At 27.3% G+C, this 16,509-nt stretch overlaps 1 long non-coding RNA gene and 2 pseudogenes across 1 annotated transcript; 2 read left to right on the top strand and 1 right to left on the bottom strand.

Moving 5' to 3' along the window:
* The first annotated feature begins 3,832 nt into the window (after positions 1 to 3,832).
* On the top strand, positions 3,833 to 5,588 carry LOC115034810. The gene is made up of 4 exons (XR_003840088.1): positions 3,833 to 4,221; positions 4,388 to 4,636; positions 4,720 to 4,888; positions 5,450 to 5,588. It is a non-coding gene; the product is annotated as an uncharacterized LOC115034810 (long non-coding RNA).
* A 119-nt stretch (positions 5,589 to 5,707) lies between these two features.
* Positions 5,708 to 11,912, top strand: LOC100572858 (annotated as a pseudogene).
* A 1,079-nt stretch (positions 11,913 to 12,991) lies between these two features.
* On the bottom strand, positions 12,992 to 14,359 carry LOC100160298 (annotated as a pseudogene).
* Positions 14,360 to 16,509: the final 2,150 nt, after the last annotated feature.

Raw genomic sequence — 16,509 nt, forward strand, 5'->3', positions numbered from 1 at the left:
AAGCCCCTTTAGTTACGTCGATGCTAATAAGACCATTATGTCCTATTCATATCTTTATTATCTGTGAGGAAAATGAACATATTAATATTGTTGTATGCACAACAACAATAATAATAATTAGTATCATAATCTCATATACCTAGTTTAATTTATACAATCTAAAATTAATACTAATTCTAAAAACAACAACCGATTGGCACTCATATTAATTATCATTGATCACGAACTTCAGTTAACTTGCGATGATCGTGTATGATTCAACTATTCTGCGTATTGTGTTAATTTAGTTGAGTACCTTTTTCTACATGAATTAAAATTTATTTTTTCGTGACGTGTTTACATTAATATTTTAATTTGGGTAAAATATGACTTAAAAAAAATAAATAGGTGGTGCGGCTAAAAATTAAAATTACCGCAAACTGCGCAAGAATTGAAAATAATTTCTGGTATGTTTAATAAACAGACAAAACTTGAGCCGGTAAGCAAGCAATAAAAAAAAATACATTATAATTTAAGATCATATTAATTTGTAAATATATCGTATACCTATGTATAAGAGTAATAGAGACATAGAATATAAGCTATAAGTGATGAATCAGGCAAAATTGATTTATAGATAATGCAGTTGATATATTTTCAAAAATAAAAAAAAGAAGATATCCTAATAAGCTACCAATATTTTTGTTTATCAATATAAATATTGCCATATTATAATAGTTTGTAGACTTATATAGTTAACTGATATAGGTATACAATTGTTTTTATAAAATATGTGCTACTTTATATTTTAAAATGATGTTACTTAGTTAATAAAAAGGGTACCATAAAAAAATGTAAGTAGATAATTATGTGGTTGCGAGCGAAACGATCGGGTTTTTTTTTACACTTTCGGGCCTGTCAAAACCTTTGCCCCCGTCTATTGAAAACTGAAATGACGCCACTGGTTGCTAATCGCTATTATTATTATTTTAATTTCCATTTTCTACTGCGACCTGCGACTAGTAAGATGCATGACAAAAAAGATCTATTTTGTCATGGTAAGATGTATATTTTTGTATATTTAAATAATTTGTTATACTTATGACTACCGCTATTATATTTAAAGTCGCACCTCAACCACCAGCACTCACGAGCCGCCACAATTATTACTGTCGTAAATTACAGGGAGAATGCGCTTTAAAATTCAAATTTCAACCGAAATCTCGGAAATTTGAAAATTATTTTGTAGTTAAAAATATATAATATTATATATTCAATTTTTATAGCTAAATATTGAAAATGTATGACAAAGATGGTCTTAAATAGTTCATCATGTGTGTCACATTTTAAGTTCAGATCGTTTTTCCTATACACTAATTTTATGTTAATGTTATTTTGTTATTATATCCAACATATCCATGGTTGGTGCGTTATTCACTATATTACTCACTTATTAATTTTTTAATGATAATTTTCTTTTTTCAGACAAATTGATCGATCAAGTTTGCAAGAATAAATGTATATTCTATCATTCTATCTACCTTATGGCGACAGCAGAAATCTGCGAAATAATATAATGAATTATCATCTAATACATAATTATTTTTTATAATATACCTACCTAATTGTATTTAAAATATTAAGCAATATCACTTAAGTGAATTACACTGTTAATTAACTGAAACACATCACTGACTTATAATATTAATTTTCCTATATTTTATTTAAATATCATTATTTTTATTCATATTATATTATTAATCTATTTTGTACCTAATTAATATATTCATTTATTTTATTTTTTAATTACTTTATATTGTGTTGGATAATATTTATGAATGTTTAATTTTTATTTTTACACGTTAAAATAGGTATATTATTCAATAATGTTTAATGTTTAATTTTAATTTTTTTATTATTGATTATAATGAAAGTTAAAATATTTTGAGTGGTTGCCATTAGTACATTTGTTGTTAGCATGCGTAATTAATTATTTTTATTGTCATCTCAATATGAAGACTCCGGTTCAATAACAGGTACGTCCAAATTTACAACTTTTCAGGAGACACATAAAACATATTTTTTTTATATAATATTAGACAATTTTTTAAATGTCGAAGTATTATGATATTGGTTGATACATTATCTATTTCACATAATTACGTAATTTTATTTTTTTTTATTTTTATAATATTTATACAATCTATACTTTATAGCATAATAAGTATAAGAGAAAAGTGACAGAAAAACATGGTATACTTGAATTAAGAAGTCACCCACTAGTGACTCTTTGCGTGATGGAATTACATATTTAGCACATTTTAATTATTTAATAAAATAATCACAATAATTGTTACCATAATCCATAAATATTGATTTTTTTTAGGTGTACCTAACAACAGCATACGTTTAAAACGTATCTGGTTATTGCACTGAATATGTTAAAGGTAACAGATGAAGAAAACATAATATTGAAGAAATTATTTAGTTTCATGACATATTTGAATATTTCACATTCATTAATATTTCTTTTATTTATTTATTTATATTATTATTTCTTTTATTAAATTACAAAATTGAGTATACCTATATGTAATATTATAGTATAATAATATAATATAAATACAAATTAATTTATAATTAATACAATTAATAAGAATAATAAACATATTAAGGTATGTTATATGACATAATTGAGTATTATGAATTTAGATTTGTAACTACATTTAAAAATAAAATTATTCAAGATAAAAAATCAACTCAGTACCTATATAAAACATGAAAATGAAAATAAATAAAAATATTATAACGTTATATAATGCATCGAAAAAAAAGTTATAAATAGCATATTATTTTGTTTCGGTGCAAGAACCAGATACGTCTGGACGTATCTGGTTCTTGCACCAAGAAAAAATTTTCTCTTTACAGGTGTATAATTGTGAGATACGTCCGGACGTATTTGGTTATTGCACCGAACAGAATGAAGAAAAAAGGTTTTTAGTGTATACTTGTCAATAAATTGATTGGACATATACCTATCTGGTTGTTGCACCAATTCGTAGAGCATTTTATTCACAATATTTTGATGTAAAAAACGTACTTTTGAAATCTTGTACGTATCTCGTTATCGCGCCGGTGCCTTATTTGACTCAATATAATATATATTTGTATTAATAATAATATTATAATACACTAGCTGCTCCAATTAAGTATTATTGAAATGTATTATACAAATATTTGATTATTATACTTATTAGTTATTTGTGTATAATAAATGTATATTATTATATTGGTATAATTTAATTCATACCAGTTTCACGAATAAAACATTATTGATATAAATATTAGTTTCGGTTATCAAAATGTTTGTTATCAATAAGCGGACATGGGAACCACATAATAATTATTTATTCTCCGTAGGTTACTATTGGCGATTGAAATTGATAAGATGTAACGGGGACGCTGTGTATCATATTTTATATTGCGGCGGGCCACCTCCACAAGATTTCCTCTCTTCGGTCCCCCCATGACTAAATAAACAGGCATGTCAGCTAAAATTTCATTTTCGCTATCGTCGCGCATGTTCCCCAGACATGGAAAGAATAATATAAAATGTATAATGTAGATTACTATTATAGCGTACAATATTTTAGCGTTTATTCCAAGTCTGGGGAACATTTTATCACAATTTTATGTGCAGTGTTATCGAGCTGACATGCCTGTTTATTTAGTCATGGGTCCCCCTGCTGCGGTTGGCGACACCAACCCGCGTCCTGCATATCACGGCGTCTCCACGGACGTCGCGGCGTCTCTTTTCTCTTTTCTCTTATCTCTTTTCTATGGGCGCAACTCGCTCTCTGGTAACGACTCCCAACGCGTACACGCGTACCAGCTCGCGAGTCGCGACGCGAACTCGCTAATCCTGAGCCTCCGGGCCATAGACAAGAATACTAACGCGAACCACCGAACGCATCGACCCGGCACAGCCGTCAAAGGTCGTCACGCTCCCGCGCCCACCTTGGTCAATTTACGACCGGCACCAACGCTCGCTCGAGTTCCGCCGCACGTTTTGCCGACGATGTTCGGTTCCGGACTACACCGTCGTTACCACCGCTGCACAACTCTCTCCGCTCTTCTCTGTAATAATTAATAACTTCTTTCGGCTCAATAAATTACAAATTATATCTCAATTCAAGTTCAACGTGTTACATACTCTCTTCATCCCAAACCATCTACCTACAGGTAACACAATCAACATGTTGGCTACGGGGGAAGCCAGCACGAAGTCACAACAACACCGTTATCAACACTTCCCTCGTACGCCACAATGTGTTATTTTACACGTTCCCCGTTACAGATCCACCCCCCGCTGGCCCGATAATTGATAATTGATAATTAATTGTTTCAGCGTCATATTTCAGAAACATAAATGGGACTAAATACGATGTTGTTTAGGCGTCGACTGATGAGGTCACTAGTCACTTTACTTCATACCGCGATCTCGGTTGACGCAATATTTTTCCGGAGATTTGTGATTTGTTATACTTTATCGTGAAATAGTGTAAACTGTAAAGTAATACCCAGTGTTTATTGCGTACCTACTCAAAAGTGAAACCTGTTGTCTTGTTTGGTGTTACTGTCGTTAACCATGGATCAGGTAAATAAAATACCTACTTATGTTCATTCCTATAAGTGCTTGCAATAATATTTTATGATCATAATATTATTATAACGCATTAGTATAGTCAAGAGCCTGAAGCTGATCTATTAGAAATAGGCATTTCCTACAGTTCGGACTACGTTGTGCCTATTCTACCACCTCAAGTACAGATCCAAGCATTCAAAGCTCAATCGATTATTAAACCTGTCGGCTGTCATGGAGAGAAAACCGATCGAGTGGTCTATTGAAGTAAGCTATTGTAATTTTATTAATTATTTATTCGTAGCTTGAGTGTGTGTAGTTGCTAAATACTACTTAATATATTGGAATTAACAAGCAAAATGGGATGTTATGTGATATTTTTACGTTTTTATTCACAAAAAAACAAAAATACAATTTTTTATCATAAAATCTATGTAAGCGACTTGGTGGCGCATACTGGAGGGTTCAAGGGTAGCAGTTGCTACCCCTGATTTTTTTGGTAGGTGGGTGGGTGGGTCCAAAATATTCACAACATAAAAATTCTACTACATATAAAAATAATATGTAAAATAAACTATTGAATTATTATAGGCTATAGCCATTAGTGTATCAGCCAATATAGAGGTAACCGATTCAATATGCTACCCTATTTATGTGAAAAAACATTATTTTTTTGTATTTGAAATATTAGACCCTATCTATTTGAATTGTTATTTTAAATGTAATATGCATAACCATCTGCTACGTCGTTTATCTTGTTAATCATATATTTTTATTATGTAGGTAGACAATTGATATCCATAGTACATTACTTTGATTATATTTCAGACTTTGCTTGATTTATTACACACTACTAATGATGGCAGGTATATATTCACGGACAGAAAAATAAACAAAGTTTACCTTTCAGAGGATTGTCATAATACTTTAACAAAATAGATTGTCAATCAATTGTTTCAAGAACAGTGTATAGGTAACTAAATTATGGATATTATAATTATTGAGTTGCATTATTTGATTTCCTAGAAAAATTTATAATTTTTGTTAGTAATCCGACATTCTTATATATAAGAAATTTTTCTTTCAGAGAAAGTGATTTTTATTTTAGAAAAATATCAGAATTAATTGTAGAGATATATTCAAATGAAGTAAAGGTATAGAACTAGCTATATTCAATAACCAATAACTATTTTCATTAAAATAAATGACTTTTAAGTATTTTTCTTTTTTATAGTATATTTACTTCGTACCTACCAGGAGTGAAGGTTCCAGTCAAACACACAGCAAAGGAAAGATGAAAAATTGTAGCACTGAAATTAATTGGTTTGGGTGCAATAGATTATGTCTGTGTGAAAAAAGATGTTCCAATTATCTCTGCTTAATCTTTTTCTGGTAAAAATTAAAATATTAGGTCGCTATGTATTTTAAATTTTGATTCATTTTTGTATAGAAAATATTGAACACTCAAAGCTATGGTTAAAAACTGAAGGGTTGTCATTTGATGTATTTTTGATTGAGAAATGGAAATTAACCTACTAAATCTGTCAAGCTGATGTTCTGAATTTGTATCGCCGTTTATCAGCAATATTTGAAGAGTGACCATTAAAACCAAGCCCTAATGGATATTTTTTAGTAAGAATAATATTCATTTTTGACACATAAATTCTTATTATGCAACAGGGATCAAAGTAAATGCTCAATGGTAAATATCAACAAAAATAAATTGTGTTACCCAAATGATTTTAGGTGACCAAAATCTCTTAATATGGTTATTACTAGGGCAGAGGACTTGTAGCTCTAAAAGAGCTCTAAATATGCAAGCACTTAAAAATACTCATAATATGCACTTAACATTTTTCTTAGCCTAATTATTTAAAAGTATTAATAAAATAAATAGCAATTAAAACAAGTCAAAACAATTACATACTTAATTTAAATACATTTTATACCATAGCCAAATAAACAAAATAAATTTTCATTAATATTCTTGATTTTCTACTTCTTCTGGCACTAAAAAAATACATTGTACATTCCACAGAACTGACTGAGACTAAATACTAAAATACACAAAGATAAGATGTCAATATAATTTTATTTGTTAGGTAAAAAAGCTTGGAAATTTTATACAAGGCTCTTAATATATTGTTACAATGTCGTTTGAAAAATATCAAAAATACATAGGCACAATTTTTTTTTTTATAAGCATTTAAAATTCATATGTTGACAAATCACTTAAAAATCATTTATATATGCTGTCTAAATGTCTTCGGTCAGAATCATTTTTCTTATACAATAATATATTTATCAAACTATATTTATTTAACTCCATCCGTTACAGTGACCCACTTGCAACCTACTGTACAGCAGAGCGACACCAACTTGCCCATCTATTTTTATTCTTATTGGCTCATCAGTCTTTGGCAATTGATAAAAACTTTTGCTTGATTATTGGAATAATACAATTTTTTACATTTATATAAACAGCAAAATTTGTTACTTTTTTTTTTTTTTGAGTCACTATTTATATACTTAAATAAGTTTCAAAAATATTTTAATTAATTAATGTTTTATAATATTAGTAGAAATTATTCTTAACAGCGTACAACTCATTTTACTAAATATAAAAAAAAAATTTCAATAACAAAACTAATTTATTAAAAAAAGTAAAATAACATATTAATATGATAATTAATATAAACTGTAGAAGTCTGTGCAAGAACGAGATAACTTCATATTTGAAATCTTTTCAAGAAACAATAAAATCCAGTTCCATTATATTTCCTATACCTACGGATGGTCGGATTTGTCTCATTCTTTGTCAAATTTTTGATAATTGAAAATAGAGGTGTCTATGCTAATTTCATTTTTCCAAAACTTTTCTAGAAACAAAAAAAATCTGGACCTATCACGAAGATAGGTACGTTTGTTAGATTAATTTACCAATACAGCATAATATAATAAAATAAACTATAATAATATAATTTTGTCAAAATTTACACTTCAAACGCTCATAAAAAATTAATTTGGCTTCATCGCATAACTTATTCTTTAAACAAAGAAGAACTTATGAGGACAGAGTAACATCGTATTAATTTTTCAAGCTTTTTGGCTTAAAAGAAACAATTTTCCAACATAAATTGAAAGAAAATATTAAGTCATACAAAAGTAGACAGTTTAAAATGTTTATAAATAACTCAAAACCATCCAAAATATTTTATCATGTTTAGAAAATACTAAATATTTAGTGAAAGTTTCAAGAATTTATACGTTATTTGTTTTTTAATTACAAAATACTAATGCATATTATACTTACGCATAAAACTGATTTGTTGGTGATAATATAATTATTTTTCAATTGGGTCATTTTGATATACATAATATTAATGTTATTATTTCTAAAATGAGTTAATTGATTTTGTTTTACTTGTAGATGTTTGATACATTTTTGACCGGAATGAAAGTGATGAACAAAGGACATTTAGTCTTCTTGTCGTCGATGGTTGGTATAATTGGCTTGAAGAACTTTGTGTTTTACTGTGTGTTCAAATTCACAGTGAGAGGTTATGGTTGTCAGTTTGGAACTGATAAGGTAATTAATTATAAATAGGGCTCTAAAGTTGTAGGAGTTGCATATTTTTCTGTATGCCCTTAATTTATAGCAGACCAAGCTAGAAATCCATTCTATACAATGAAAAGCTTAAATAAAAAAAATTAAAAGTGCATATTTCTCCATTTTCATATGCTTTTTATGCATATTTCTCAATTTTCATTGGATTTTTATGCTCGTTCAATATTTTCTAAGCAAATTGATGTTTTTTTCTAATATTTATGGTTTTATTATTTTATTTCCGATTATTTAACGTAGCATACAGTCGCTATACCATACCGTAACTATATAAAATTAGAAAATATGTTGTTGAGAATAAAATTTAAACTAATGAAGCAACATCAATGGAAGGACTACAAGAAGACTTAAATGTTAATGAATTGGCACACTTTTAATACGCATCCATAAATTCATCGGATGTTGAAAGAAGTTTTTCGCGCTACAAAAATGTACTTACAAATAACCGTCGTTCGTTTGAGATAGAAATATCAAGAAAGTTCTGGTTATTCAATGTAATACATTTACAGTTATGATAGTTACAATAATCTATATAATATATATCTTTAATGAATTAAAAAAAAATTAATATAATTTTTAAAATAATTTTTATTCTATATATATTTTTAGATTGAAAAAATTACAATCCATCAAATACAAAATACAAGCCAAACATAAAAAGTAAATTTTTTTGCATATTTAATACATTTTATTTTGCATATTTAACATATTTTCATGCATATTTTACAATTTTTTTGTGCATATTTTGGCTTTTTAACTCCTATAATTTCCGTGCCTTAATTATAAATAATAATGTAAATAGTTGTAATTATAAGATAAATAGATAAAAATCTTTGGCCAGGGACTAAGATATTGTATTTATATCTTTGTCCATACTTTTGACCGCGTTATCAATTATCATAAGAAAAATCATTAAATTTAATTTTAATATCATGTTGAATATAGTATACATTGTACAACTTTACGAAATAATAATAACAAAATTACAATATTATTTTAACAAATAAAGCATCCCGTCCCCCTGTTCTAATGAAAATAATATTAATTTAATGTAATTAATAGCGTAAATAATTGTAATTATGATAAATAGATACAAATCTTTGACCACGGACTAAGATATAGATATTGTACTTATATCTTACTATCTTAGTCTGTGCTTTTGACCGCTTTATTAATTATCATAAAAAAAATCATTAAATTTAATTTTAATATTGTATTGAATATATTATACATTGTACAGCTTATATAATATGTACTTGTCTACATAGTAATTATAAGAAATAAGAAGTATGCTCAATACAAATCGTTTTTTCGTCCTAGTTTGAGGAAGTGCATCACCTTATGTTTTTTTGCATACTGCATTGCATAAGAATAATTGTATACACGTGATGTCACCTTGTGATTATTGTTAATTGCATGTTATTTGTTATATAAATTGTACCTACATTGCCCCTTAAAAAAATATGCTCAGTCTTATCATCAAGCATACTTCTTATTCCTTAAATTAATATACAATACTTGTCTAGTTGTCTATGAAGCAGAGATATGTATCAAATTTTTACAATTCTATTTTACTGTAATGAATACTTTAATAATAAACATATAGATTACAGGTAATATTATAATATGTGTTTAGAAATTATAACTTGATAGAATGTATAATACAATATTATGTTCAGCCTTATAACTTATTTTAAAATGTGTTGAAATTTCAGAACTTTAACGCAAAATCATCTAAAAGAAACGGTAAATGCTCATGAAGTAGAACACCATTTCAACATGAAAGATTATTGGTGGAACAGTAATGGACCATTAAATGCATTACATTCTTTTAATCCATTAAGGTAATTCATAATTAACTGTATAAAGAGTAATAACGTGTAATGATTATACTGTTAATTAATTAACATTAATTAGAGTTTCATTTATAATAAATGGATTAAAAAATATGAAAAAAATTGAAACAAAAAACATTGGCACTCGTCAAAGTCTAGAAAATATAAAAATGCTTGATGTCGATTGTGGTTTTGATATTTTTCTTTTTATTTTTAGATATTTCAATGAATCAATTGAAGAGCATGCGCTATCAAACACAGAATCATATGATGCTATTGTAACTTCAGAAGTTTTGGAGCATGTATCCAATAAATATGGCTTTTTAACAAAATATGTTGATTTTTTAAAGGTAATTTTAAATTATTTTGTGTACCAACTTGAATAGTTGAATTTATTGATAGCTAAGTATTGTCTAATTTCATTTCAAGTAATGCCTAATATGTAATGGATTAAAAAGTACAGCTACTTAATATGTGTCATATGTATAATTTTAATTACATGTCCTCATCAATAGTTATAACTTAATTCATATTTAAAAAAAATATGTTAAAACCACGTTTAAATTATCTAGAATCAAGCATTATAATATAATGTAGAAAAGTTCCCAAAAATCATTTTAAGATATTATTGTATTGGATTTTTAAACCTAATATTTACATTTAAATTGTCCAAATCTCAACAAATATTGTAATGATAATTACCAATTACTTTATTCTATTCAGAATAAAAACAGACCAGATGACAGACGAAAATATGTTGTTGTTGGTACATCCATCCCCACTTCACAGATCATTGCCTTTGATAATGTGCGATCGCTGTTCGTTCTTATTCTGAACAGAGTATACTTGTTCAAATTGTTGCAAAACAAATATGGTTGGTTTAAGCTGTGACTGCTCTATATAAATATCAAAAATAACTAAAAAAAAAATATATTTTTATTCTTTTTTATAGCCTGGAGGATCTTTGTTTGTAACAACCCCAAACAGAAAGATTTGTTCATGGTTGAGCGTTATAGTGTTAAGATAAACATTTAATTTCATACCAAAAGGTGGTCATGAATGGGAAAAATTCATATGTCCTATTGAATTGCAGTCCATTTTAGAAAATAATTGTAAGTATAAAATTATTGTATGATTTGTAATATAACATGTTCCCTGATGACGTTTTTGACATTGTCTGTGTGTACTTAATGACACCAATTTGCATCAGGTGCTTTATTATTAAATGCACTACAATTTATTTAAAGTGACAATTAAACTATTTGTTTTTTGTCGGCTTCTCCTTATTAGTATTATTTTACTAATACATATAAGTCGTACAAAAATATTTTAATTTTTAAATTTTTAAGAATTTTTTAAAACCCAATTTTTTTTAGTGTCACAACAAGTATAATCAAATACGATATACACTATTGCACTAAATGCGTTAAATCTGTATAACTGTGTATTTTTGTTTTAATATGCAATAAAAAAAAAATAATATAATAATAATATTCATATTTTTCCTAAACAATGCATATATATTATAAAATCATAAAATGTTAAATATCATCTTTTAGTTAAAACATGTATATTATTTATTTTGTTGGTTTAACTTTGTTCATCTAGGTGAATGTGATATTATTTCAATTAATGGACTTTCATGTGATCCTTTTACAAACCGATGGAGTTGGACTGACACAACTGATTTATCTTATGCCTTACATGCAGTAAAAAGTACATAGTAGATTATCACCTAAAATTAACTATTATTATGATGCATTAATATTTGTTTAAATATATTCGTTACGATTATAGTACAATCATTAAGTTATAACTTAATCTTTTGAAATTCCGTTTATACTTATTTTTTTTATAATTTATGTATTAGTGCTTTTTTACGATAATCTAAACAAAATAATAAGTGAATGCTATTATTTTTCTTGAATTAAATAATGTGTTTTAAATTTAAATATTTTTCATGAGAAATAAATAATATTAGACTCTATTAGCTGTTAATAACAATATGTAAGCAAGTAAAAATGCTTAGCAAAAAAACAATATTTTCGCTCGTTTTTTTTTAGTAATTTAATTCTACTAAAAATGATATTATTCATTAATTAGATAACAATAATAGTTTCTATAACTGTATGTTTTTTATTATTTTGTGTATAATTTTATTACTGAGTTCTGGATTTACTAGTTATGGTACTAAAAAACATTAAAATCTATAAAATTAAAAAATTCTCGAAAAATACAAAATCAAATTTCTATTCTCTAAACTAAAATGTATTATGCATCACTGTTTGTTCCTAAATCCAGTATGCAAATGCAAATGCTTCAAGTCCTAACCCTGTTATGTAATATACAAATAAATGTAATATTATAATATTGTATAAAACAATAATAAACTAATGAAAAATATTAAATCTACATATTTTACACAGAGATTGTTGTTGATTACTAATAGGAATAATTACACTATCTTATTTTATAGTCCTTTATTGTAAACTGTATACATTGTAATGATGTGCATTAAAATTGGCTACTTACTAATGACCAATGGGTAATCCCCACCGATCGAAATATGATACTTTTACGCGTACTACACATAAATTCTTATTATGCAACAGGGACCAAAGTAAATGCTCAATGGTAAATATCAACAAAAATAAATTGTGTTACCCAAATGATTTTAGGTGACCAAAATCTCTTAATATGGTTATTACTAGGGCAGAGGACTTGTAGCTCTAAAAGAGCTCTAAATATGCAAGCACTTAAAAATACTCATAATATGCACTTAACATTTTTCTTAGCCTAATTATTTAAAAGTATTAATAAAATAAATAGCAATTAAAACAAGTCAAAACAATTACATACTTAATTTAAATACATTTTATACCATAGCCAAATAAACAAAATAAATTTTCATTAATATTCTTGATTTTCTACTTCTTCTGGCACTAAAAAAATACATTGTACATTCCACAGAACTGACTGAGACTAAATACTAAAATATTGATTATTTTCGGTAATAGAAATGTTTTATAAATAAATCCTAATCGAATAAAAGCCCGCATGATGCGCACACGACTCACCGTGATTATGATGTCGTAGGTATAGTGTACGACGTTAGATTGTTATCTATCTATTAAGAAAATTAATTACAGCAAATTAATGTTATTGGTTTATCGGCGATCCTTTACAAACGCTTCTAGTAAAAATGTGTGTCCACGGACAGTCAAAAACCATAATATAAAAATAAATACATTTTTATCTAAATATTTTGACTGTATTGTTTGAAATAAAAATGTCAGTGCGGAAAACATTTGATTTAAGTTAAATATGTCTCAAAAAGTAAAAATAGCATATAAAAGTGTAAAATATGTCCTAAAAACAAAAAAAACCCAAAATATGCATTTATATGCATAATAAAATTTCAAAACTAGCTTTGTGGAAGCATGAAACGTGTTTGTTTCGCACTCTGCTATTTCTGTGACTATGTAAAAAAAATATGCAAATGCTACAAGTCCTCTGCCCTAGTAATTACTTATTCCTACCGATAAAATGTTGTATTTTTCCACTCATATTTAAGGTGTTGCTTGAACAATAGTTGGGAGTGCTTGTTTTATGGAGTAAATATACAGCTTCAGTAGCAAGACTTAAAGCCATTTTTAAGAATACTAGATCGGCTCCCCTTTCTCTTGTTTCAAAGGGTGGATTCATTATGACAGTATCAAATGATTTAAGTTGCATATTTTTATCAATCTTTTTTACATCACATAAAATAAAATCACATTGACCTAAAACATCACGATCAGCAGCATTTTCCACACTCAGGGAAATAGCAGATGGATCTATATCGAAACCTATGAAACAAATAAAACAGACAGAATTGATTATTTTTAAATATCCTAACACCATACTGTAGACTATAGAATGTTAACAACCTGCCCAATATCGGGCACCTAACAAAGCGGCACCAATACACAACACTCCTGAACCACATCCTAAATCAGCTACACATTTGCCACTAATGTCGTTATATACGAATTGGGCTGTATGTAGAATACAAGCTGCAATATGGGACGATGTAGTATATTGTTCTAGTTCAATTTTTGGGTTTTCAAATGTTTCAATATCTTCAAGTGCATGCTGTAACATCTTTAACTTCATACTTGCCATGGCGGTTAAGTATTATTTTTCAATGCGCGGCAGGACAGGTAGTATAGAATTTCCAAAAGCTGAATCTGTGGTGATGAAAAAACCTGCAGATTCCAAGGCTTTGGCACGTTGAAAATGACTATCAGATGTTCCCTAAAAACATTGTGTTATTATAACAATAAATTAGATTAGCATTTAGAAAATAAAGACGAAAGATTTTTACCAACATTTGTAATTATAAATATAGGGTATAACATAAGGAACTGACAGATGTGAATAATATGTAATTAACTATGTAATATTTTTTATTCTTAAGTATCAATCTTTTTGAAATTTTAATATAATGTATATGATTACTATTATTTATTAGGTAACTGTACCTAAATATTTATAAATATCTAACATTGATACGTTATTACATAGCTAGTAATGATAACTGAATAATAATTACAATTATCAGCTATACACCCTATACTATATTATGTAATTTTTTTGGTACCTAGAGGCTATAAAAAAAAATTATATTTTTAAACACTATTGTGTTGTCATAACCAATTAGGACCATTAAGTCAAATAATTCAGTACCAAAAAAAACGTATAGGTACTTTGTAATATATAAAAAATGTCTGATTGTAATTTGTTTTTAAAATGTTTGAAAATATGACGTATACACTATACATAAACATTATTTATCAATACATCCCTGGATTTTGTGTTGATATTTAAACTTAACTATATAGGTAAAATAATTATAACCTCTAACCTCTAAATTGTCATCTTAAAAATGTATGTTCAACAAATAACAAGACATCTATTAAAAATATACACTGTCAGTGGCGGATTTAAGGGTTAAAAGAAAGTCGGAAAATCCATAAGAGGGGCCTCCGACAAAATTTATCAGTAACATACTTACAAAACCGATCGCCTCGTTTTGCGAGAAATAATATCAACCAATATTCAATTTTATAGTAACAATTAATCTTCTAAATAAAACAAAATTAAACGTAGTTATATAAAATTCCTGTGAAGAATGTAGACAATTATTAAAATGTAGCTTCACAAAAAACCAATTCAAATATAAAAAAAAGTGAAGCCATAAAATTATACATGATATTATAAAGGTTTAATTTGAGTTATACACTTTTAAATTTTGTAGTACACACAATTTTAAGAGCTGCTATATACACAAAAGTCAATGATAAAATTACCATTTTATATTATAATTCACAAATCAATAATGATGTGTATTTATGTTTGTGTAATTGTGTGGGTGACGGACCGGTCGGCTAGGTTAGCGAGTGAAATGGTGGTTTGTTGCCTCTATTTATAATTTTATAATTAATTTAATAACAATAATACTTGTTTTAAATTTCAATCAATACTTTATAGTAATAGTTATACCATAGTTAGAAACAATGTCCTAACCCGTTAAATGTGTAAACATAATATGAAGAACATAGTGCAAACGCATTAAATTCACAGACCTGTTTACCACATTTTTTACTTTTTATATTATATACCTACGTCGCGAATATATCGCGAAATCGGTTTCCAAAAAATCATAATTTACGCCGCTGAATAAGTGATAAAAAGATTGTTATTAAACTTACAAAATGATTTCATGCAATCATGTATTATATTATATATTAATTTATAATTATTAATAATCTTATTTGTGATCAATGGTAGCGAGTAAGATGTAGAATACCTAACTTAGATTTACGTAGGTATATACCTGTAAGTTATTACTCCGATCTTTTCTACTTTATTTAATTATAATATTTTCTTCTAATCCTATATATTTAAATTATTTTTTTTATTAAAACATTTGTAAATTAGATTCCAGTTTGCAATATACATTTTTTTGGTTAAAATTTAAAAAAAAATCAACTTTATAATTTATGAGGGGGCCCTGTTGGCATTTGCCAACTAAACGGCCGTTAAATCCGCCAGACCCGTTTAATAATTACAAAAATAAACAATAATTAAGGATAGTGATTATGTGTAATGTGTATGTGATGGGGCAGGCTAATCCTATCGTGACAGTGAAAATCTTATTTCTGATTACCTTAATTGTATATATATATTTCTATATCTTATATTTATATAGCTAGGAAAAGTACGAAGAGTGAAACGACTGTGCACAGCAAATAAGCAGACAGGGCTTATTATATTTATGTGATCACTTCTATCATCCAACACTCCAACATATTATTATAACGTGTGTGTTGATTAAAAAAATATATGTAATTATCGATATCAATTTTGTGCGTCGATATAGCCGT

This window comes from Acyrthosiphon pisum, unplaced genomic scaffold, assembly GCF_005508785.2.
Source record: "Acyrthosiphon pisum isolate AL4f unplaced genomic scaffold, pea_aphid_22Mar2018_4r6ur Scaffold_21139;HRSCAF=23133, whole genome shotgun sequence".
Taxonomy (NCBI): Eukaryota; Metazoa; Arthropoda; class Insecta; order Hemiptera; family Aphididae; genus Acyrthosiphon; species Acyrthosiphon pisum.